Source organism: Mustela erminea, chromosome 1, assembly GCF_009829155.1.
Source record: "Mustela erminea isolate mMusErm1 chromosome 1, mMusErm1.Pri, whole genome shotgun sequence".
NCBI classification, from domain to species: Eukaryota; Metazoa; Chordata; class Mammalia; order Carnivora; family Mustelidae; genus Mustela; species Mustela erminea.
In genome coordinates this window covers 141225503-141248855 of record NC_045614.1, presented here as the reverse complement: position 1 = coordinate 141248855, position 23353 = coordinate 141225503, and positions in this window count along the sequence as shown.

The following is a 23353-nucleotide window of genomic DNA, read 5'->3' as shown; positions in this document are numbered from 1 at the left end:
CAATACACTTTAAAGAAGGAAACAAAATCCAGAATTCAAAATATCTAGTATCCAATAAAAAGGTTGTAGACATGCAACAAAGCAGAACAAACCCATAATCAGGAGAAAAGTCAGTCAACAAAAACAGAACTAGAAATTACAAAGATGATTCAATCAATAGATGAGGACACTGAAAAACAGCATTGTGCGTATGTTTCATGTTCAAAGATTTAAAATAAAGCATGAGTATATAAGGAAACAGACACTTTCAATAAATAAGTGGAAACATATAAAGGAACCAAATGAAAATTTTACAGCTAAAAAAAAAATGAGATAAAAAATTTACTGCATGGGCTTAACAAAAGATCAGAGAGAGTGGGAGAAAAAAACAGGGACTTTCAAGATCCGGCAAAATAACAACACAAACTGAAACACAGAAAAGGGAAAAAAAAAGAGGTTAAAAAAACTGAACAGAGACTCAGTGAGCCTGAGACAATATCATATCAAACAGTCTAACAAATATGCAGTTGGAGTCCCAGGAAAGAACAAGAGATAGGAAGGAGCACAAAAATATCTGAAGGAATAATACCCAGGAATTTTCCAATTTGATTTGAAATATAAACACAGATCCAATAAGCTCACAAACCAAAAGCAGAATAAACATAAAGGAAATCACACCAAGACACATCATAATCAAATTGCTGACAATGAATAATAAAAAGAAAATCCTTAAAGCAACCAAGGGAGGAAAAGATCATCCATAATAAGGGAAAAGAATAAAATGACCTTTGCCTTTTCATCAGAAACAAAGCCAGAAAACAAAGAAATGATGTCTTGAAAGAGCTGGAGAAAAATGTCAATTTAGGATTCCACACCCAGAGAAAATCTTCATAAAAAAAAAATGAAAGTGAAATAGACATTGTCATACAATACAAACTGAGACAATTTGTTGCCAGTAACAAGAAATGTTAAAGTTCTTCAGTTTGAAAGGAGTGATAGTAAACTCAGACCTTACGTAACAAGAGGAACATTAAAAATAGTAAACAATGGGTAAGTATAATTTATTTTCCTTATTTCTAATATATCTTTAAAATATAACTGAATCTTGAGAGTATAATTCATAATGAAGTATCATGGAGTATATAAGATAAGTAGAAGCAAACATGACAACAAAAGGACAGCGCATAGGAGAGAGTAAATGGAAATACTATGCTGCTATAAGGTGTTAAAATTATACATGAAGATATATAATAATGTTATTTGGAGATAGATTATAGTAAGCTACAGATGATTAATGTAAGTCCTTGGTCACCATTTAAAAAATTCACACAGTTGCAGCTAAAGTCCAATGGAAGAGATAAAATAAAATACTAGCAAATAATAAATAAGGTTTAAAAAAGAAATAAAAGTGAAACAAAGATTGTACAAGACAAGAAGAAAACTAATAACAAGACAGTAAACAAGTACAAATATATCAATAATTGCATAAAAATTATTCACAAATTAAAATGCAGATATTGTCAAGCTGAATTAAAAACAAGAAGATCCAGTTTATTTGAAATATAAAAAGAGGTAGGTGATAAAAGGTTGGAAGATACATATTATGTAAGCACTGACTATAAGAAAACAGGAATAGCTTTAAATTTTTTTTGAAGATTTTATTTATTTATTTGACACAGAGAGATCACAAATAGGCAGAGAGAAAGGGGAGGAAGCAGGTTCTCTGCGGAGCAGAGAGCCCAACATGGGGCTCGATCCCAAAACTCTAGGATCATGACCTGAGCCGAAGGCAAAGGCTTTAACCCACTGAGCCACCCAGGTGCCCCAGGAATAGCTTTATTAATATCAGAGACAATAGACATTAGGATAAGGATTTTAGAAGTAAATTACAAAAGGATGTATCATATGATAAGAGTTAACCCATTTAAAAAAAAAGAAATCCTACCTGTGATTGCAAACAATTGTTAATCTTCAAATGAAACAAAACTAACAGAATGAATGGAGAAATTGACCAATCTACAATTATGCTAGAGGATTTCATGGCTCATCTCTCAGTAATTCATAATAGAATAGACAGAAAATTAATAAAGATGTAGAAGATTCAAACATCCTTATATACCAAAATACATGGATCACCATATCAGTGCAACCAACAACATTCTTTTCAACTACACACTAATCAAATAAAGAACACTAACCAAAATAATCATATATCAGGCCCCAAAATTTAATATATTTAAATGACTGAAATTATTCAAAGTATGTTTTCTTATCACAATAGTATTACATTAGGAATCAATGACAAAAAAAATCTGAAAATCAAAATATTTGGAAATAAAGCAAAAACACTTTTACCACTCATGGGTCAAAGAATAAATCACAATGGTGATTAGAAAATATTTCAAGTTAAATGATAACTAAAAAGATAATTGAGAAGATAACATGAGAATTTGCAGAAATTAGCAGATAGAACTTTATGGTTTTAAAGTTGATGTTAAAAAAAAAAAAGGAAAGGTGTAAATTATTCATCTAAGCATCCACTATAAGAAGCTAAGAGTGCATGGTGATTCACAGACCTGTACCCCTGGGGCTAATAATACATTATATGTTTATAAAAAATTAAAAATATTTATTAAAAAAAAGAAGTTAAGAGAGCAAAGTAAACCCATAGTAAGACAAGGAAAGAAAATAATAAAAATAAAGGTAGAAATCAATGAAATAGAAAACAGAAAAAAAACTGAATGAAACCAAAAGTTGATTCTTTAAAAAGATCAATATATTGAAAACCTCTAGCTACAGTGATCAAACTAAAGAATAAAACACAAATGACCAGCATCAGAATTGAAAGAGGCAATATAACTAGAGACCTTTCAAAATTTTAAATAAGAAATTATATGAATAGTGTTATGGCAATAAATTCAACAATGTAGATGAATTGGACAGAATCCTTAAAAACACAAATTAAGAAGTAACAGAATATTAGAATAGCTCCACATGTATTTAAAAAGAAATGGCTTAGTAGTGTAATACCTTCCAATAAAGAGAACTCCAGACACAAATGTCTGTACTGGGAAATCCTATCAAAAGTCTAAGGAACGGGACGCCTGGGTGGCTCAGTTTGTTGGGCCACTGCCTTTGGCTCAGGTCGTGATCCCAGGGTCCTGGGATTCAGTCCTGAGTCGGGCTCCTTGCTCGGCAGGGAGCCTGATTCTCTCACTGCCTCTGCCTGCCTCTCTGCCTGCTTGTGTGTTCTCTCTCTCTCTCTGGCAAATAAATAAAAAAAATCTTAAAAAAAAAAAATCTAAGGAACAAATTATATCAATCTTACAAACTCTCTCAGAAAAGGGGGAAGTACAGAACAATCCCCAATGCATTTTTCAGTCCAGCATAACTGTGATATTACAATAAATAAATAAACCCATTGGACAATGTTTTTGTTAACATGTATACAAAAATCCTTAACAAAATAATAAATTAAATCCAGCAAAATATAACAAATATATCTGGGATGAAAGAACCCCAAGAATAAAACAATGATTTAATATTAAAAGATTAATCAATGCAATTCACCACATTAACAGAATAAAGGACCAAAAAAATCATGCAATCATGCGAACAAATACAAAAAAGAGGGCGCCTGGGTGGCTCAGTGGGTTAAGCTGCTGCCTTCGGCTCAGGTCATGATCTCAGGGTCCTGGGATCGAGTCCCGCATCGGGTTCTCTGCTTAGCAGGGAGCCTGCTTCCTCCTCTCTCTCTGCCTGCTTCTCTGCCTACTTGTGATCTTTGTCTGTCAAATAAATAAATAAAATCTTTAAAAAAAAAAAAAAAAAAAAAAAAAAAAAAAAAAGCATTTTACAAATTCAACTCCCATTAATGATAAAAATGCTCAGGAAATGAAGAATTAATGGAAACTTCCTCAATCTAATAAAGGGCATCTATGAAACCCTGCAGTAAACATACCTAGTGATAAAAGACATAACACTTTCCCCATAAGATTAGAAACAATGTTTACTCTCATCGCTTTCATTCAACACTGTTACAGAGGTGTTCGCTAATGAACAAAGACCGGAAAAGGAGGGACAGCCAAAGGATTGGAAAGAAAAAAGCAAACTATCTTTATGTGCAGATGACGAGATTGTGCAGATAATTCTAAGGAAGCCATAAAAAATTTACTAGAACTCATTAGTGAATTTACCAAAGCCATATGACACAAGGTCAACATAGAAAATAACTCTTATGCACATACATATATACATATAATAGTAATAAAAAACTGGAAAGTGAAATTTAAAATTACACTATTTAACTGGAGATCCTATGGTGTCTTTTTTTGTATTTTTTAAGTAATCTCTACACCCAGCATGGGGCTTGAACTCATGACTAGCAAGATCAAGAAACACATCCCCTACCAACTGAGTAACCCAGGTGCTGAATGACGTATCTAATAAACGGTTAGTATCCAAAATATACAAAGAACTTGTAAAACTCAACACCTAAAAACCAAATAATCTAATTTTTTAAATGGGCAGAAGACATGAATGGACACTTTTCCAAAGACATCGAGATGGCCAACAGACACATGAAAAGATGCTCTAATCACTCATCATCAGGAAAACACAAATCAAAACCACAATGAGTTATCACCTCACATCTGTCGGAATGGCTAAAATCAACAACATAAAAAACAGGTATTGGCAAGGATGTAGAAAAAGGGGAACTCTCCTGCACTGCTGGTGGGAATGCAAACTGGTGCAGTCACTCTGAAAAGTATGGAGGTTCCTCAAAAAGTTAAAAATAGAACTATCCTACAATCCAGCAATTATACTCTTAGGTATTTACACAAAGAATACAAAAGTACTAATTCAAAGGGATACATGCACCCCATGTTTATAGAAGCATTATCTACAATACTAAACTCGGTCTCCAATTTGACCATGCTTCTAGATTTGTAGGAAGTTCCCTCTGCCCCTCCTCCACCACTTGCACACTCACTCTCCCATAATTAAAGAAAAAAAAAGTATGAGAATATAATGTTTGCACAGATAAGGAGGTACTGAAATTCTCAGTATTGGTAGGTAGAAGGATAAAATACACAACCAACTTGGAAATTGGAATAGCAGTTTTTCATAAAATCAAATATATATCTATTCAGTGACATAGCTGCCTACTTCTATACATTTACCCAAAAGAAATAAATACACATATACATAAGAAATATTGTATTGGAATGTTCATAGCAGCCCAACTTCTAATAACCAAAAACTAGAAATAACAAAAACGCCCATCAACAGGTGAATGGATAAGCAATTTGTGTTTTATTTATAAAATGGAATGTTATTTGGAAATGAAAAAGTACAGAACACACACTAATAGGGATAAACCTCAAAATCATTAAGGTGAGCAAAAGAAGCCAGACACAAAATAATACATACTGTGACATTCTACTTACATGAAATTCTATTTATAAGAAGTTCTACTAATACAAATCAATTTATGATTTTTTTTAAAAATCAGAATAGTGTACCATAGTGAATAGGATATTAATTGACTGGAAAGGGGCATAAAGAAATTCTGTGAGTTCTATGTAGAAAATGTTCTATATCTTCATTGAGTAGGTATCTACATACACCTAAGATCTTACACACTTAAGTATATAAATTATACTTTGATATCTAATTCTACTAGGATTTTTTGTGCAAAGAGCACATAAAAGGGTACCTGGGTGACTCCTCAGTCAGTTAAACAACTGACTCTTCATCTTGGCTCAGGTCTCAATCTCACTATCATGAGCTCAAGCTCATTTAAAACAAAACAAAACACAGAAGGTATACAGACAAATAATCGGAATGACGTACATACTCTGATATCAAGTTTATGGTCAAATGAGGAACAAATATTTAAACAATTCACATTAATGCAACTCAAATTAGTGTTGTACATATTAAAAACAGAGTGTTTTTAGAGCACGGTCTAAGTAATTATTCATTCAACTCAGAGGATAAGATGAAAGCCATCTATTATTTCAAGGAAACATTACTGAGTCCCTATAATAGGTTATGTACTAGAAATACAAAAATAAATAAGTAAAATATACTTTGTTAGAAATAATAAATAACATGTATTAAGCATTTATGATGTGCAAACACTGGTCTCACTATAACATCATCTCAGTATAGCACTGTAGTTAAAAGTCAGGGAAATCTGGGTTCAAGTTCAGGCTCTGTCACTTGCTGGCTACATAACTTTGGGAAAAGTACTAAATTTCCATAAACTTCAAATTCTCATGGGTAAAATGATAATAATAATTAAAGAACCCATTTCATTGTATGTTTGTGAGGATTAACTAACACAGACAAAAGCAAGACATGGCCAAAGTCCTAAAGAATCCCCCAGGAGCAGCCTGAAACAAATAATTTCATTACAGTGTGTTCAATAGTATGGCACTGGTGCTATGAGAATACAGAAGCTAAGCTACCTTATCATGGAAGTCTAAGAAAAATTCTCAGTAGGGGCACCTGGGTGGCTCAGTGAGTTAAACCTCTGCCTTTGGCTGGGTCATGGTGTCGGGGTCCTGGGATTGAGCCCCACATGGGGCTCTCTGCTCAGCAGGGAGCCTACTTCCCCTTCTCTCCCTCTCTGCCTCTCTACTTGTGATCTCTGTCAAATGAATAAAGAAAATCTTTAAAAAAAAAAGAAAGAAAGAAAGAAAGAAAAGAAAGAAAAATGCTCAGTAGACTCTTAAAGAGTAATAGTATTATTCAGAACTGGGGAGTATGTAAATGCCAGGCAAAGGAAACATCATAAATACAACCCCAAAGGCAAAGAATTTAAAAAATCACAATTGCTGAAATGCAAACATGAGGCAGGTGAGGTAGAATAGATTCAGAGGGACCAAGTATTATAAAAGATTTTATACTGCATGCTCAGAAGCTTGAGCTTTATTCTGTAAGCTCTTAGGAACCATTGAAGAGTTTTAAGATAAAGCAATTCCACATTTTAGAAACACACATGGCTCAATGCAGTTTTATTTGATAATGCTACAGTGTCAGAGAGAGCAATTAGAGAGTTGTCACATGATCTCAAGCAAGCGATGATAAGGACTAAACTGGGGTAAAGGCGGTGGGATGGAAATGATGGGAAAGACGTAAGAAACTCTAAGTAAAATCGGCTAGGCAAGATGGGTGACGGGATACAACGGGCAAAGGAGACAGCAGATGGGTGATGATAAATGTGATAAGGGAGATAGAGGGTTTGGTTGGAACATGTTGAATCTGAGATGCCTGCAGGAATCCCAGGGGGATATGGGGAGCATGGATGAGTCTGCATGTGGAGCCCAATGCAGCGTTAAGGGAGAGTGATGTGAATCGGAGAGCCATCAAATATGATGATGCAGATGCATTAAAACAGCCAAAATCACTTGAAAAGAAGACAGAAAATACAAACTGTTGTGAACCAAAGACATAATCCCAGGACGCTATTCAACAACATTGATGAATGAGGACACAAGATGAGAAGGAAGGCTGAGAGAAATAGGAAGCAAACAAAGAGACAGTAATTTACAGGGGAGGCAGGGGGTGGGGACAGGAAATAAAGAGACTAAATTGCTGGCCTTTGAGCAAAGAAATGGGAGAAGAGTGCACACAGTAGACCAAATTCTGAAAATTCTATGCCGCATTAAGGAAATCATCACACACACACACAAAAATAAATAGTGTGAAGTGAATTAAGAGGATGCAATCAGCTCAGGAAGGATCTTGAAGTCAGTGTGATAAAAGTTCAGATTTTATTCCTTAGTGTTAGGAATTTTTTTTCCAATTTTATTGAAGTGTAATTGATGAATGAAAATCATATGTTGAAACTGCATCAATACATATTATATATTGTATATGTATATTAAACCAACACGATGTTTATACAGATACATGGTGAAACTATTGTAAATCTTTAGGAGAGAAGTTACACAGTCAGTTACTTATTTCAGAAATAAAACTCTAACCTTTGAACCTTTTGTCTTGGTGACAAAAGAGATGCTGGGAGAGTATTTGGGAAGCAATTTCAAAGTATAGGATTTGAGGGTGAGAGCCTCCATTCAGAGGATGGGAAAATGGAAATAACACTACATTCTTATCCCTGGGAGGAAAAGGGAATAGTGGGTATCACCAGTCACTCCAGCAGGAAATATCTTAGTAGGAGCTGGTTTAGTGAGGTGAGAACTGAGACCATCTGTGTCCACATGATTTAGACACGTCTGTAGACCACCTATGTCAACATGATAGAGTTCTTTGTTCCAGAAAAACTTTTCCAGAGAAAGATAAGACTCTAAAGCAAAAAAATAATTCCACCAATTGTTTTAGGAAATTCCTACAGATAAATTTATTTAAAGATAAGAGTCTGTTCACCTGAGCAAACAGCCCACTTCCCAACAAAAGTTTGCTTATCAAGACTTTCTCTGGATGATTTAGTGCAACTACAATTAGTTTCCATCTTTAGGGGCCAGCTTCAAGCCACGTAAGCCTAGATGCCATAACTCTGCAGAGCTGAGAAAAAGATAAACTTCTGAGAGACCACTAACACTCTGTCAGGTTCACATTCTCCCTTATTACAACTAGTTAAAGGTAAGTTTTGCTTTATTAATAGACTCTCTGGAGATAATGTGGGGCATTCAACAGAGGGAACATGAGTGCAGAATGGGACATATTTGATTTGAAAGATCTATGGGACATCAGCAGGCACTTGAAAATTTGCAGAGAGAGCTAAAGAGATGATAGAGAAAAAAAGATATGTTCTAAGGCTTAGAAAATGATCCCTTCTTATACTTTGTTATTGCTCCCAGCCTCTAATGTATTTCTGGACTTGTTGTAAATCTCCAATGTATATATTGAAATGTATTAATCTGAACTCAGGAAAGTTAAGAGGAAATTGAAACATGTCTGACCCTCCAAAGTAAAAGATATTTAGCAATTAGCTAGTTAATAAGCATTAGCTTATTTGTACATTTGTTGGATGTAAGCTTAAATAATGAGAGATTAGAAAAGAATGAGAAGGAAACCAGAAAATCTAATCAAGCTCTAAAAGACAAAACTTCTTGAATTTGTTTCTGAAATGTGTGCTTTTCTGCTAAGATCAGGAATATGGCATGCTGTCCACTATCACCACTGCTAATCAACATAGTACTAGAAGTCCTAGACTCAGCAATCAGACAACAACAAAAAAATAAATAAAAGGCATCCAAATCAGCAAAGAAGTCAAACTCTCACCCTTTGCAGATGATATACTTTCCATGGAAAACCCAAAGGACTCCACCCCAAAATTTCTAGAACTCATACAGCAATTCATTAAAGTGGCAGGTTATGCATATGTTTGAGAAGATATATACCCAAAGGTGTACAATGGTTATTTTAGATATAACAAAGTCAGAAGAAAGGTTGCAGGCAATTTTTTTTTACTCTTTATGTTGATTATTTATTTTTTATTATTATGTAATTATAATGTAATTGTAATTACATTATATGTAATTATGTAAATTATGTAATTTATTCTGAGCAAATTAGTATTTGCAGTACAATAAAACAAAGTTGAACAAAATTTGAAAATATCAGTGTTCACTAAGTTTCCATATGAAGTGCTAGAAAAGTTACAGCACAAAAACTCATCTTTCAAAGAAAACACTGAAAGAAATGCACTCACGCCTTTGAGCAAGTTAGTTCCTTGTTCCATTACACCAGAATTTTTATTGCTACAGCTGTAAACCCAGATGCTAATTATACTGATGAACTGAACCTACTGACTCTCCTCAAATGTCTTATCGTCTTGCTGCAAACCAGGAAATCATTTTTATTGGGGTTCTTGGTGATCAACTAAAGACATGATTTGAGTTAAACTTGAGAACTTCAGATTTACTATTTAATATATTTTTACCCTTCAGTTTATAGCCTCCATTACCCAAGGTAGGTCAGTGAAACAGAACTGTTTTGGGACCCGAGAGTAATATGTTCCCATTTCCACTTGATGCTTGCCTGATTGCCACATCTAACCAAATTTTTATGTCAGAAACCAACATGAACAGCAATTACCAAGTATGAACTTGGACACACAATTAAAATTTGGACTTTTGCCCCTGACTATAAATATCTTCCTCAGCATTTCCTTTCCCCACCCAATCACTTTTCTTTTTTAGTTCTTTTTCACACTAAAAATGTACTCTCTAACTAATAACAAAAATCTTTAATGAACCTGACTAATTCCAAAGCATATCTACCATCCCTTAATCACTTTAAGAAGCAAACTAATATAAAAGCATTGGGGGTGGGTGGGGAGGACAAGTTCTAGTGACAGAATTTATTAGGCTAGTGTCCTGCAGTTCGAGAAGCTTTCTACCATCCACACACCTAATGATATGCAAGAACAAAATCACTATTCTGAAATAGCCGCATGAGATGGCTTACTGGTTTATCTATTTTTTGACTGACTTGACCATTAATGTCAAGTCAATAGAGGAAAATTAATGAATACATATAAAAGTTGTCACACTGTATACCGATTCTGTATTTCTTATGATGTATTTCTATGTCTTTATCTATTTTCTGAATTTTTGTTTCAGGAACGCAATTGTGTGTACTTATGAAAGCATTTGCCTAAAACCATAAGTACAATAGAAAAGTAATTAGCAGAAAATTAGAAATAGGTATTTATATAGCACTGTAAACTTTCACTCTCTGTTTTATGTCAGTCTAGCTTGCCTTATGGCAAAATAATCCATAATTAAACTTCACTGCAATATAAATGTTAACAAAATGGACTGTCTTAGTCAATCAGTGTTTAGAAAAAAATTAATCAAATCCAATTCCTTTCTCTAATGAACTTCTTCATGCACTGCTAGCTCACACATCCAGCTCTAAGTGGGGCTGAGAAGGTAATTTGGAGAAGCCCATGGATAGCTACAGTAGAGTTCTCACTTCATGCTGTAAAGACTTAAGAGTTCAGAAGCATGTGAAAACGAGTTCGGGGAGAAATCCACAAACTCGATGACTTCGGAAAACGTTCACACTCGAAGCACCTGATTTTAAGTGTGTTATAGCATGAGAGACTTGAATGCCAATTTTAAAAAAGGGGGGGGGGGGCACCTGGGTGGCTCAGTGGGTTAAAGCCTCTGCCTTCGGCTCAGGTCATGATCCCAGGGTCCTGGGATCGGGCCCCACATCAGGCTCTTTGCTCCGCAGGGAGCCTGCTTCCTCCCCTCTCTCTCTGCCTGCCTCTCTGCCTACTTGTGATTTTTGTCTGTCAAATAAATAAATAAAATCTTTTAAAAAAATTTTTAAAAAAAGGACTAAAACAATATTTCAGGACATTCTAGAAGCTCCATGTAAACACTCCATATCCCAAATCTAGGCTCAGTCAGCCAATCCCTTCAACTGTCTGCATGGGAAAGTATTCAGAAATAAGCTTTAGATTCTAAACCTGGCTCTGCTACTTACAAAATACGGGATCTTAGGCAAGCATTTAACATCTCTGTGCCTCAACCTCCTCATACCTAAGATGGGAATAACAACCCCATAACAGGTTTTTTTGAAAAGATCAAACAAGTATTGAGACACTGATAGACAGGCAATATGCTTTCACAAATACACACAATGTTTCTAGAACAGATAAAATTCATACGCTTTGATGACTGCTGACATTCCGGAAATCATCACGGAATCCTCAGCTGTTGTCAGGGAACTACCATAAGCCGCCTCGTGCTCATCTCCCAGGACCACTTTCCCCAAATTCTCCTTCCTCCCTGCTACAGATTGCAGGCATTCAGCTTGTTTTACTCTCCTTTTCCAAAAGCCTTTCTTCTCTGAAGCTGCACCAACCTGTTCATCCCGTGTTCACCACCAAGGCTGTGTATGAGGTGTAAAATAATCTCCCTTACTTCCTCCAGGGGCCCTAAGTATTTTTTTTCCTTCTTCTTTACTGCTTACAGTAAACTGAGGAAACAGACTGAGAATAACGAAGGGAGATAAAGTGGGGAAACCTGCAAAGGGTAATAAGACATCTCTCAAAATCCATTCAGTGAACCATTGATTAAAAGAGAATAGTTTGCATTTCTGAAACCAACTGACCTAGAATTCAGTCTTTGGCCAGCATCATTCACCCCCAAAACATGCATACACACACACACACACACACACACACACACACACAAAATTACATCTTACATTTTCACAAACTTTTTTTTAAAGATTTTATTTACTCACTTGAGAGAGAGCACGGAAGCAGTGGGCAGGAGGACAGAGGGAGAGGGAGTAAGAACCTGAAGCCGGCTCTGCACTAAGCACACAGGCCAGTGCGGGGCTGGATCTCACAACTGCAAGATCAGGACCTGAGCAGAAACCAAGAGTCAGATGCTTAACTGACTGAACCACCCAGGCGCCCCATAGTTTCACAAACTTCTAAGTGAAAATTTGACATTTCCTTATTTATTACCACAGTAGTAATAACAGTATTTGAATCTTCATCACTTTATAATTATAGCAAATACTGTTTAATGCTCCTTGTTACTTATCAGTTAAGGCAGCAATAGACCCACTACAGGTCTTATTGTTTAATGTTTGAATAGAAAGCATATCCTGTATCACAAATTTAGTTTTTTGATGTCTGCATTCCCTTATAATTGGCTCCTTTGTAATGCTATGCATTTGCTCTATGCAGAGAAGACATTCCATAGTTGTGATTTCACTTAGATCCTACATTATAATGCATACTTGGCTATACCACCCTGTTTACTTCAACTTCGATATGGTATGTTGACATGTTAGCTGTATTTGAGAGCAAAACTGCCTACTACGTGTCACAACGATACAGAAGTTCTTCTTTAACAAGGGGTCCGAAGCTTGTCCAAACACACAAATAAATAAACAAATAAATTCCTTAAAACCTCACCATCTTTGCCTAGGATACAATTCTTCTAAGGAAACAGAGAGGCATATGTAAATCCATGAAATAATCAACTACACTGAAATTGGTAATTGGGAGTCTAAGAGGCCGAGGACATGATATACTCCCAAACCACAAAGACACAGCCGCAGTTTGCTAGCTGAGCTGGCCACTCTTGGAGGCCTCCTGCTCTGTTATTGACAAGCAACACTGTGAACTGTGTTATGCAGCCATCCGGGCAGGACTGGCCCAATCAAGCGCATAGGCGGCTTCCTAAGTCCTCGCAAATAGAGTGATTTCCCTTTGTTTTGAGCATGTAATGGCAACTGCGTATTGTCAGCATGCTTTTCAGAGAGAAATCTCTATGCTTTTTCAAAAATCAGAGCATCCCAAAGTGTTGATTTTCTATTACTTTGCAGAATTACCTCAAGGCATATTAACATTCTTTATGTCTAAACAGTGGCTGCTAAGTGGGCTTTAGGAGGAATTCACTCACAGTTACTGCAGCAACATGAAAACTTACTGCTCTTCTCTCGAAGAGCTTGCTAATGTAAGATCAATATTATGTGCCATTTTGCAGTGTCCAAACAATGTTTACTCATACAGAACTTTTTACTGCGTATCTCAAGGTACTCCTCTAACTACCAATCCAGCCAACTCTACATTTATTGCAAATCTAGAATGTTTTAAGACAGCCAAGAACCATAGTTGTTCTCACTGTTTGTGAACAGTGAGAATTGCCTAAGATGGCCACAGTTTCAGACCGATTGCCAGGTCAAAAGCTAAGAGGAAAATAATCTGAATTTGCTAGGATAGTAATTACCTTCCACAGTGAGTAATATCCTTCAAACCCACAAGAATTTAAAATCAGCTACAGAATGTTGAGGATCACCAAAATTAAGGAAATCGTACTTTCGGATTATATAGTAAAGAACTAACCTTATGCGAAGAGTCTGTCCATGGCCTTCAGCTCCTGGGAAGCAATCTCTAGCCATCTGGCATATCCTGCCTGGTAGGAGTGTATGTTTGCTGGGGGCCTGTGGTCACCAGAGAGTCTAACAATGTGATTTACAGGGGGTCTTTAACCCATGCTTTATCAGTTGTGTCCTCTAGAGTAACTAGAGACTAAAGGCACTGGCCTGATCTTCTGGTGGGACTAGAGACATAAGACCAGCCACACAGACAGTATACGATTGAGACCCATTAAAAATTCTGTATATCAGAGCTCACATGAGCTTCCCTGGTTGGCGATACTCTCTGGAGTGGCACCCAATGTGTAAGGGTAGCCCTGGAGACCCCGCGCTTGCAGCTGGTATCTGAAATAAGGACTGTCTTGTGAGGACTATTCCCTCTAACTATACAGTTTGGCTAACCCTGGGTAGGGATTAAGAAATCACCTGTGCAAATTGGGAATTTCATGTACCTGTAATATTTGGTTGAGTAGAATGACAGCTTATAATGCCAACTTAAAAGGAGTAATTGAGTCAACTTTTGACTTACGGTAACATCTTACGAAATGCATTAGTTACTGATTACTTAGAACATGAAGTTCATGGTCTCTTTAACTTGAATATATTAGTTTTATAAGAAACTACTTAAATACTAAGGAGGTGTTGTTTAAGTCAGACATTAAAGTACTTAAAAAGAAAAGCTTTAAAAATGCAGTTTAGGGATGCCTAGGTGGCTCAGTCAGTTGGGCATCCAACTTTCGGTTTTGGCTCAGGTCTTGATCTTGTGGGCCCTGAGATCAAACCCATGTCAGGTTCCATGCTCAGTGGGGAGTCTGCATGAGATTCTCTTCCTCTACCTCTCCCGCCCTTGCATCCTCTCTCTCTCTCTCTCAAATAAATAAATCTTAAATACATATATATGTATATATGCACTTTAAATTATCTCAAGATGTTGAGTATACAGTCTATAAATGGGACTAAAAATTACTTCAATGTACCTTAAATTGGAAAATATTTTAGAAGTACAGATAGAATAAAATTCTGAACTAAAATTAAAATCTCAAAAATCTTCTAAGTTTCCAAATTTGCAAATCTCAGTAAATTGATTAATAATTTTAAAAAACCACATTAAGAACATTTTCTGTCCTTTCTGTCTAGTAATGGAGATTCTAGCACAATTTCTAGATTTAGAGAAAGTAAACTAGGAAAAGACTACATTATTATTATTGAATACCAATAAAAGAGGGACAGATTTAACACAGAAAACATTCAGAAAGTTAAACATTCCTAATATCGGATGCATTGCTTTCCCAGTAAGGCTTTGCCTAGATTTGAGAAAACAATCTTTGGAGTCCTTCCACATAAAAGCAAGTCATTAAGTTTGAAAGCAACATAGATTTTTAGCTGGTAGAACTATTTCTTGGCATGAAATTCAGCACTATTGTTCTATTTGATTATACCTCACTGGTGAAGCCCAAGAAAGCTAGAAGGGCAAAAAGAATCAATTAAAATTCTTTTGGTTGTACCCAACTGGGTTTAGCAGCAGAGAGAATTTAGGGGCTCATGTTACTGAAATATCCAGTGAATTCAAGGGTTCAGACAATAGCATCAGGAGCCATCTCCCAGCAATGCTCTCCTGTGGGCTGGATTTTTCTACACATTATGAGGATAATATAGCTTCCTGAAGTCTAGGCCTGCAGCCTTTCTTGTTTAAAATCAGCAGAAAATAACATGCCTCTCTAAGGGGAGGCAGAATTATCCAGAAGCCATCTCACTGGATCATGTGCCTGTTCCTCCCTCAACTATTCACTGTGGTGATGTGCAGATATAACTCTCACCCAATCTGGGAGTCGGAGGCAGTTGATCAAGAAATATGGCAGAAAGAGGCAATACCCCAGAGTAAATTCACTTCGGAGAAAGTTGAATGCATGCAGGATGCAAGTCACTTGTAACACAGAATGTTTATATATCCAACAATTCTACTTTCAAAATGTCTCTCTGGGGGGGCCTGGGTGGCTCAGTGGGTTAAAGTCTCTGCCTTTGGCTCAGGTCATGATCTCAGGGTCCTGGGATCAAGTCCCACATCGGGATCTCTGCCCAGCAGGGAGCCTGCTTCCTCCTCTCTATCTGCCTGCCTCTCTGCCTGCCTGTGACCTCTGTCAAATATATAAATAAAATCTTTTAAAAAGAATGTCTCTCTGGTGGAATATTTTCTATTAGCCATATAGGAAATCAAGGAGCTTAAGCAAGCATGAGGGAAAGCTTGTTTCTTTGTGTAACTAATAATGGTGAAGTCAATAGAGTCAAAGCAAAAATGATGTTAGTTTCTACTCCTATCCCCACCAGTTAGCTCTGTGACAGGACAAATCACTTAGCCTTACTAGTTCACAGCTTCCATATATGTCACATGAAAATTATGAATACTGCCATACCCTAAGTGTTACAGTTGATATGAGAATTGAAGGAGATGGGTACCTGGATGGCTTACTGGGTCAGGCATCAAACTCTTGGTTTTGACTAGAGTTATGATCTCTCAGGGCCGTGGGATCAAGCCAGGGGGTGGGCTCTGGGCTCCATGCGGAGTCTGTTTGGGATTCTTTCCCTCCCCATCTGTCTATCCCCTCACTCATGTGTGTAATGTCAATCTCGCTCTCTCTAAAATAAATAAATAAAATCTTTTTAAAAAGACAGAATTGAAAGAGACCATTTTTAAAACAAGGCTTTAAAGACATTTTTTCAAAACTGCTAAAAGTTCTATAAAAATATAAAGCAGTAGCAATAACAGTAGTAATACCATAATATTACATACTGTACCAATCAGAGTTGTGAGTTGCAAACTATAGAACACATTCTGACAGTTTAAGTAGAAAATGAACTAGATAAGGTGCCGCAGCCGGCATGACAAACTGACCAGGAACATGGGGGTGAGAGGTTGAAGAAAAGAACTTGAGAAGCAGAGAGGTGGGGGCAGGAGGAGCACTGAGGAGGATGTCCAACAGTGCTAAGTTTATTCAAAGCATTAAGGCCGGGGCGCCTCGGTGGCTCAGTGGGTTAGGCCGCTGCCTACGGCTCAGGTCATGATCTCAGGGCCCTGGGATCGAGTCCCACGTCGGGCTCTCTGCTCGGCAGGGAGCCTGCTTCCTCCTTCTCTCTGCCTGCCTCTCTGCCTACTTGTGATCTCTCTCTATCAAGTAAATAGATAAAATCTTTAAAAAAAAAAACAAAAAAACAAAACAAAAAAAAAACCAAAGCATTAAGGCCATATATAGAGTGATAATAGGAGAAGCAATACATCTGTGTCTAGTTAAACAACCACGAGTTCCCATACTAAGTTTCACATTTAACTATAAGCAGACCTCGTGACGCCAAACGGCTGATGCCAGTACAATTGTTCTGTATTGATACAGCAAACCTGAAAGTAATTTATGGGCTGTACTAGGGCAGCAAGGATCAGCCATGAACTTACGACCCCAACCGAATTGTTCTCATTTGTTTAGCAAGTGTGTGGGAAGTCACGTAGGCGAGCGCACAACACATAGCACAGACCCTTTCTCAGTGCTACTCAACTTTTCCCATCCTAAACCTTTTGTTAGGTTATTAGGACTTTAAAAGAGGCGCAAGTCAGGGCCTGGTTTGGTCCTCGTCTCAAGCCTTATTGCGGCCTCCCACAATAAGGGAGGTCAGGCAGTTTACAGCCTTCTGAAGAATCAGGCTTAAAGGCTGTACAACCAGGAATAAATAGGACAACTTCTCTGGAAAAAAGTACGGCCTTTATCTGGACTCAAGCACCATACCTCACTTTTCCAACATCATGCTAGAAGCTGTCCATCCACCACTGCCACTTCTGAAATTGGGCATTGCCTTGCTACACTCCAGTCTGCTTGTTATCAGAATGAAATTCCTATTGCACCGCCTTCTTCACACCATTCTCTATCAGTTAGAGACCTCCCATGCTAACATGTGACTGGCAGAATCAAGGTCATACACCTGTACCTTAGGTGCAAGGGAGCCTAGAAAAGCAAGTTTCTGACTTTTACCTTGGAAAAGTGGGATGCATAATATAAAGTAAGGAATTCGCCAAATCTAGGAAAGGTGTTTACCCAAAAAGCACAGAAAATATCTGCTATACTCATACCATTGTTTTTAGTCTAAAAACATTTGATATCAATGTGCAAATACAGCTTAAAGAGTTATAGTAATATTAGAACACATATGTTTTATCACTGTTGGTTTTCTTGCATTCATCCCTGTCCATCTACTTTTTAATCACTGACAATGCGTAGACCAAATTTAAAGATAAATCTTGCCTGTTTGTGTTGCTTAAGCCATTTTTTGCTCATATAGAATCTCTAGAGTTTGTAAACATACCAATCAGCTTAAGTGTTTTCTAGAAACTCACACTCAGCTGCCAACTTACTGGTAGCAGTTACTCATCTAGATCCAAGACAGGGATCCAAGTTATATAGAGACCAAATATCAGAGGGTTTTTTTTCCCAGGAATCTACCAGAATGTCATTATGTATAAACTTTGCAGATACGTTTTGGAGTTTGAACATTCTGTACAAGTATTTTTGACTTGATTTATAATTCTTTCTCTTGCTATCCTCCCTCAGTATTTTAGGGAAATGGAGAGCAAGATTAAATTATTTAACTTTTTTGAACTTATTTGGGTATGTATGGGTGGTGCAGTCACTTAAGTGCTGACTCTTGGTTTTGGCAAAGGTCCTGATCTCAGGGCCATGAGATTGAGCCCTGAGTTGAGCTCCATGCTCAGCGAGGAGTCTGCTTAAAACTTTCTCTCCTTCTCCTTCTGTCCCTCCCCCTACCTCTCTCTCTCAAATAAATTAATAAATCTTCAAAAAAGAAAAACTGTTTAACACTCCTCAACAAGAAGTCATTACGTTTCACTATAGAAGAGATAAATATGTTCAAGATTCCTATTCCCATTTGCACTTTAACTATCCATTGGGATAGGGAAACCCAGAATTTAAAGAAGATTTATAAGAACACAATTTGAGAGAGGAAAAGGAGGAGTAATTTCTATTTATCATAGTCCTGTATTTCAAGTATTGTTCAAACTCCAAATTGTATCTGCAAGATTGACACATAATGACATTCTGGTAGATTCCTGGGGGAGAAAAAAACCCTCTGATATTTTGGTCTCTATATAACTTGGATCCATGTCTTGGATCTAGATGAGTAACTGCTAGCAGTAAGTTGGCAGCTTAGTGCGAGTTTCTAGAAAACACTTAAGCTGATTAGTATGTTTACAAACTCTAGAGATTTCATACAGGGCCCTCCTCCCTGCTAGAGACACACACTCCCTCAAGTTCAGTCTATGCACACCCTGTTTCCCGCTCAACTCCCCGCTCTCAGGGGCACCTGGGTGGCTCAGTCAGTTGAGCCTCTGCCTTCAGCTGAGGTCATGATCCCAGGGTCCTAGGATCGAGCACCGCCATCAGTGTCCCTGCTCATTGGGAAGCCTGCTTCTTCTCTCTCTCCCTCTGTCTCTGCCCCAGTTTGTATGCTCTCTATCTCGCTCGCTCGCATAAATGAAATCTTAAAAAAAAAAAAAAAAGAGAAAAGTCTTACCTGAGTATTTCTTCACCTATTGAGTGTCAGTGTGAGTTTTATAACTCAACTTTGCATTGGATTTTACTTTTTGACCCTTATATTGGTAGAGTACACTAACTTTCATATATGTGACCTAGGTGTTACATAAGAATCATGAATTTTTGCACTTGAGTGTGTGTGTTTCTGTGTATGTGCAAAAGGGAGAGGGGAGTTGAGAGGGAAACAGAGTTTGCATAGACTGAACTTGACGGAGTGTGTGTCTTTTGCAGGGAAGAGGGCAGTGTATGAAACTTGAACTTCAAATCTGCCATGTGATTATTACTGCCATTTATTATTATTACTCCTATCTTGGCATTACTAAAGCCAAAACAGAACTCAGAGTAACACTTAAAGAAAAGTTGGCTTATTAATGATTTAAAAATTTTATATGGTACAATAAATATAAAAAGTGAAAATACTAACAATCTATTACTTTTTCAATAACATTATTTTATGATTACCTTTTTTAGTAGAATTTATAATACTTCTATATTTCCTGTTTTATAATTATTTTATTTTACTAATTAAATGACTACATTTAATGTTATTTCATGATCTATCTAAAAGAATGAAATATGTAAGAAGTCTGCCATCCAACATGCTCTTTTGGCTTGGCAGACATTGAAGGAGAAGTGAAAGAACCAAAAATATAATTTTGGGGCAGAAAAGGGTGAAGAAAGAGCACACACAAAAAATAAAATCCTGGCTGTAAGGTTGATCTAATATTTATGAATAAGTCAAGAAAAAGATGAATAGGGCCAAATGCAAGAACCAGAGTATCAGAAGAAGCACTTCATATCATAGTGATCCCAAAGCATGGGAGAACCACAGCAGGAAGAGAAAGGAAAATATGGGGATGGAAAGTAGCAGTGGAGGCTAGACTTGTAATTATTGCTAGGCAATTATTGATAGATTTCAATTAAATTTACTGAGCACTTGTTAAGTGCCAGGGATGTCTCTCATTTACTCTCAACAACAATGGAAAGATGGTATTATTCCCAGAAGAGGAAACTGAGAGGACAGCAAGGCAGAGAGGACTATCTTGTTTTGGGTGGGGGGTGGGGGTAGGGGGTGGGGAAGTTGGGGGAGGGGAGCATGAAGAGTGACAGTATCAAGCTTTGTCTGAGGTCTTTTAATTCCAAGCTCAAAACCTGCTCCATGATTCTTGGCCTGCTTTGACTCTAACATCCTGAACACTGATTCTTTACTGAGAGTATTTGAGAGTTATTAGCTTGAATATGCATTTAGCAATACTTATCAATACTCATAACTTCCAATTACAAAACAAATAAGTCACAGAGATGAAAACTACAGCATAGGGAATACAGTTAATAATACTGTAATAATTCTATATGGTAACTACACTCACCATGGTGAGCACTGAGGAGTGCACAGAATTGTTGAATCAATGTGTTATGCACCGGAAATTAATGTAACATTGTACATTAATTATACTTCAAAAAAAATCAACAAATCAAACTTTAATATTTCAGCTTTAAAAGGAGAGTAGAAAAGTAACAGCAAGCAGAAAGTACAGCCCATATCCCATCAATCCTCCTTTTACTTATAATGCTTTCCACATTCAGACACAATACCATGAGTCACTAATGACAAAAAGTTAAATATAAAACCAGAGCCCGCTTTTAAGCTAATGTTTAAAGCCCAAATAGGAATTACATGAGTTGGGTCACACAAAAATTGGTATATTCAAGGTCATTTCTAGGAAGAGCTTTCCTGGGCCAAATGGATGTTTTCCCCTTAACATGAAACCATGATGTGTGAATAAGTGCATCTATTTTAGTTTAGTTAACCTATTAAGAAAAAGCTGAATACCAGTCCATTGGCTGGGCCCAATGTTCATACTGAACATACAGTATTTTAAAGTCTCAATATACACCTGTGACTGGTCTAAAATAGCTGACTTGATGAACTTCATGTATTTCTCTTTCCTTCCAAAATTCAATAGAAATAAAAATAAACAGATACCAGAAAAGTACCCTGGTGGGCACAAATTTTGTGAATTTTCTGGAAGACAGTTGGAATCATTAAGAGAATTAGTGTATAAAACACTTGCGTGCCAATGTGTGCCCATACACACACACAGACATACATACACAACCTGAAACAGGCAGAGAAGACTATGACAAAGATAAAAGCCATGCATTCTGAAAGTCCTCACAGGAATTCTAGAGAAGTTCTCTAGGAGTTCACAGGTTCACAGGAAGTCATCCATGAGCAAGGACTGTCCAAAGGCAAACAATGAATGTTATTAGAAGACTGCATATGCCATCCAATCTCGCTCCCCATAATGTCACATACCTGCATCATTTATGCCTACCCCAAAGACAGGAGAACCTTTCTGAGGGAGTGCTGGCTTGTGGTGAAATGGGGATATGCTCCTTGCGTAAGTACTTTGGAGAAAGTAATAGAGCTGAGCCCAAGATAATTTTAGTCCTCTGCAATGGAGAAAGAAAGGAAGGAATATCTTCTTCCAAAAAATGGAATAAATACAAACATGAGATAAGTCCACTTACAGAACAAAATCCAACTAATGGAAAGCATAAGTTTGGCTGTCTTCCCAAGTTTCAGCTAAACTAACCTGAGAGCAGGACTTACATGCTCCTGAAATATAAGCTACCCAAAAAGTATTCGTGAGAAATTTCAGCTTTTATGAATTATTTCATGGGGATACCAAGAAACATACATTACACATCATATAGGAATAATTTAATAACAATCACGCTTTTATTTCTTTTCCCTCTTTTTCTGGCTACAAGAATATCAAATTTTGTCTTCCTATTTATTATGTCCATGCCTCCAGGATTCTTGTTGATTCCAATGTGTTATTACTTTGTTTAAATAATTGTATAAATTCAGTATGTTTTAGTTCAAGCAACCGAAATACAAGGTGTTCCCAAGTTTGCATAACCCTATTATTAATTATATCTCTTCACCTACAAATCCTTTTAAATACTTATCCTATATATTATATAACTGAATCATTTCTCTCTAGATCACTATTAACCATAACTATTATACATTGCTTAAGTCTTCCCAATATTCATTTATTTCCCTCTAAAATTGCCTTTCTAACATCTATCTCTCCTCTACAGTATTTCCAATTACCACACAGTCTACTTCTTAAAAATATATTTAACTATGCGTTCTATATCTTATAAGACTCTTATACAAAAAGAAATATACTATAAATTAGGCCCCCATATGACAAGAATAAAGTGAGGTGTTTTTTATATTTTGCTTTATGTTTTTTATTATTATTATTATTATTAAGTTTCTATGATTAGTCCCTGTAAATTTTCTCTCCCTATGGCCCAACTGACGTGCACCCAGTCCCAAGAAAACTTCCATCTCATTGGGCATGCAGTTGTACATTAAGAAAAAAGGTCTTTGAAGTACTTTCCAAAATTCCAAGAAAATGCTCTATATGGCATCCACTGTAGTAAATAAATCAATAATACTGATATGGTTTAATCTAATTAGAACTTTTCAAAATGGCAGTTGGCAAAATTAATTTCCTTGAGAGGTCATATGGTATTTTCAATGGCTTGAAGTTCCAAACCAGCCTCCATAATTCCACTAAACTGATAAAAGTGTAAAAGCTAATTTATTTGTCTTGGCTAATTAAATTCTACCTGTGACAATAAGTACCCCTATTGCTTGTCTATAAATTAGAAATGTTAATTATATGAGAATATTCACTGTTACTGCCATCCTTGGGAATTTGATTACTGTAACCATGTTTTTAAAGGCGTGGACCAAAGTCGCATTGAACTGACAAGTTCTAACTATTCTGCTGGAATGTCAATGAATCCTATATGTCCAAACTCAGAGTAGTTACCCATCCATCTTCTATTCCTTAATTTGCACCTGA